At 31.7% G+C, this 3,586-nt stretch overlaps 3 non-coding genes across 3 annotated transcripts; 1 reads left to right on the forward strand and 2 right to left on the reverse strand.

Annotated features, from left to right (window-relative positions):
* Positions 1 to 467: 467 nt before the first annotated feature.
* Positions 468 to 540, reverse strand: TRNAF-GAA (transfer RNA phenylalanine (anticodon GAA)). The gene has a single exon. It is a non-coding gene; the product is annotated as a tRNA-Phe (tRNA).
* A 1,667-nt stretch (positions 541 to 2,207) lies between these two features.
* On the forward strand, positions 2,208 to 2,280 carry TRNAT-UGU (transfer RNA threonine (anticodon UGU)). Its single transcript has one exon. It is a non-coding gene; the product is annotated as a tRNA-Thr (tRNA).
* A 1,219-nt stretch (positions 2,281 to 3,499) lies between these two features.
* TRNAS-GGA (transfer RNA serine (anticodon GGA)) lies at positions 3,500 to 3,586 on the reverse strand. The gene has a single exon. It is a non-coding gene; the product is annotated as a tRNA-Ser (tRNA).

The raw sequence follows: 3,586 nt of genomic DNA on the forward strand, positions 1-3,586 counted from the left end.
AATTAATTCCTAATTATACAAAAGCATTCCAGATAGACTGAGCAAAAAAAGGGTTTCATTTGGATTCCCCTATTTTGAAAATCGCATATTAATTTCCTTCATATGAACAGAAAAATAGGATGACTCAAAGAAGTTCTCTACCAGGAACTTTGTACCGCGCACATTACTTAGCACAACTAGGAAAATAAGATAAGATAAAGATAAGCAAGACTAAAAAAATATTCGTCGGAATAGCGGAATACAAAATTAAGAAACGCAAAAAAATAAAGGGGAATCTCACCCCCTTCTTTATCATAAAGAAAAGATATATTTTAAAACTTCTTTAAAAAGAAAAAGAAGTGCCTCTATATTTATATTATAGATTTATCCACTTAGATGAATAAATATTATTAATGAATATGTATCACAATCCATCTCGAGGTATTTGGATCAATACCTATTCGGTGGATCTTTTTTTTTTTTTTCTCTGCCAGGAACCAGATTTGAACTGGTGACACGAGGATTTTCAGTCCTCTGCTCTACCAACTGAGCTATCCTGACCTTTTCTTGTGCATCATCCTAGTAGAGTATTTGTATCTATGTCAATTAAAAGGACTAAAAATTAATTAAAGTATTTCAAATTTTAAATTTGAAAATGGGGGGGGTAGTCCTATGCATTGTGCATGGTTTACTTAAATAAAACTTAAAAATAGAGTGAATAACCAAGATTTCTTGCCGATACTCTAATAAAAAAGAAATCTATTCAATGAATAGGATAAGATCCATTGAGTTCTCTTCGCATTCCTTTGTGAAAGAGTAGAATGAGAAAGCTAATGAATCTTAAACCCATTGCATTGATAAAAAGAAAAAAAAGTGCATTGATAAAAAGAAAAAAAAAAAGAGGATAAATAATAATAATATAGTATAGTTAGGGAATAAAAGAGGATTTGGGGATAGAGGGACTTGAACCCTCACAACTTATAAAGTCGACGGATTTTCCTTTTACTAGAAATTTCATTGTTGTCAGTATTGACATGTAGAATGGGACTCTCTCTTTGTCCTCGTCCGATTAATCCACTTTTTTAAAGATCTCGAAAACTTTGAATTTTAATTGAAGAATTTGATTATTCAATATTCGATTGGAGTGGATTCACAATAATGAAAAAAAAAAATTATGATATGAGTTTTTTATTTCATAATCATTATCATTTCTAATTTCATTTTTAAAAAAGATAAAGAACCTATATTATAATTAGAATATAATATGAGTTCTGTGATTAATCGTTTGCTATGTCAGTATCTATACGTGTTTATTAAATGTATAAGGTATAAAACCCCTCTTTCTCTAATTTAGAACTAGAAGGAATTCCACTAACAACACAACGTAATTAACTCGATTCGTTAGAACAGCTTCCATTGAGTCTCTGCACCTATCCTTTTCCTTTGTATTCTAGTTCGAGAACCCCTTGTTTTCTCAAAACACGGATTTGGCTCAGGATTGCCCTTTTTTAATTCCAGGGTTTCTCTGAATTTGGAAGTTACCACTTAGCAGGTTTCCATACCAAGGCTCAATACAATCAAGTCCGTAGCGTCTACCGATTTCGCCATATCCCCATTTCCCTCTTCTTTGAGACCAGGATTCCTTGTGTAATTTCATCCATCTCTTAGTTTTTTTTTTGAATCATTGAGTTCATCACTCAACGTAGTCTAGCAGTTCAGTTCGACTCTATTTGAGAGACCTCGCTTGCTTATTGCAATTCAGAATTGAATTGATTCTATCCTTGATGTATTTGCAATTCAATCCGAATCAATATATCCAAAAGTTTTTATCTCCCCCACCTCCCGTCTTACTTTTTTATAGTATTCAAAATTATACTATAACGCTTGATATTTATTCTTTTTTTCTAATCAGAATTAGCAATTTTATTTACTCTGACTCTATGTTCCCCTTAGTGAAATATTAATCCTCAAATTATTAACAAATAATAAAGTCTATAATGATCGAATGAAAATACCAATAAATTCTATAATTTTATTTTTTAATATCCTATAGTTAAGCATATCAAGCTAACTTTATCTTTAAGAAGTTTTAGTATTTTTTTATTTTTATAAGTATAACTTCAAATTTAGAACTAGTTAATAGCTAAGATTAATAACTAATATCTGAGATTTTACGGATTTCCTATACTATACCTATTTCTATTTGTTACACTATTTCCGTTATGTAAGCCCACTTAGCTCAGAGGTTAGAGCATCGCATTTGTAATGCGAGGGTCATCGGTTCAAATCCGATAGTCGGCTTTTTTTTCTCTATCGATGTTCTACGAACAAGAATCTCTTTTTTTCCGAATTAAATGGAGAATCCAGGATCTTTTATGTTTTTTACCTTACAATTTTGCTAGATACAAAACAATAAAATAAATAATATATATACAAAAAAAAAAGATTTTGATGAAATTCCATTTTTTGGGGTACTTTAGTTGATTTTACTCTGTTTATCCTGTAGTTTAATTCAGTTTTAATTTCGATGTATTCTGTAATGTAAATACAATGAAATTAATTGTGTAAAATGAAATTTCAATAAAATAAAAAAAGGAGTCTTCATGTCCCGTTATCGAGGACCTCGTTTAAAAAAAATACGCCGTCTGGGAGCTTTACCAGGACTCACTAGAAAAACACCTAAATCCGGAAGTAATCTTAAAAAAAAATTCAATTCTGGGAAAAAGGAGCAATATCGTATTCGTCTTCAAGAAAAACAGAAATTGCGTTTTCATTATGGTCTGACAGAACGACAATTACTTAGATATGTACATATCGCTGGAAAAGCAAAAAGGTCAACAGGCCAGGTTTTACTACAATTACTTGAAATGCGTTTGGATAATATCCTTTTTCGATTGGGTATGGCTTCAACCATTCCTGGGGCCCGCCAATTAGTCAACCATAGACATATTTTAGTTAATGGTCGTATAGTCAATATACCAAGTTTTCGTTGCAAACCCCGAGATATTATTACTACGAAAGATAACCAAAGATCAAAAGGTCTGGTTCAAAATTATATTGCTTCATCGGACCCGGGGAAATTGCCAAAGCATTTGGCGATTGACACGTTGGAATATAAAGGACTAGTAAATAAAATCCTAGATAGGAAGTGGGTCGGTCTCAAAATAAATGAGTTGTTAGTTGTAGAATATTACTCTCGTCAGACTTGAACTTAACGAAAAAAGGAAAGGTTCATAGAATTTTCTTCCCCTTCCCCTTTCCCCGAACTAAATCGCCCTAAGACCATTACCATTAATTTGTATTTTCCCATCAACTAGCTAAAATTGATTAACCCTAGGATTAGGATCCTTTTTTCTTTTTTCCTCTATGTGTATTTTACATACCACAGTAATTTGCTATAGAGAATTTCTAATTTCTATTAAATCAAAATAAGATAATATAAGATATTATATTATTGCTGGAAAAAATTGTTATTTGATTTGATACATTGTGATCCTTAACGTTGATGAATTAAGAAAAACGGAAAGAGAGGGATTCGAACCCTCGGTAAACAAAAGTCTACATAGCAGTTCCAATGCTACGCCTTGAACCGCTCGGCCATCTCTCC

This window comes from Triticum urartu, unplaced genomic scaffold (assembly GCF_056163025.1).
Source record: "Triticum urartu cultivar PI428250 unplaced genomic scaffold, HENAU_Tu73 scaffold2, whole genome shotgun sequence".
Lineage (NCBI taxonomy): Eukaryota > Viridiplantae > Streptophyta > Magnoliopsida > Poales > Poaceae > Triticum > Triticum urartu.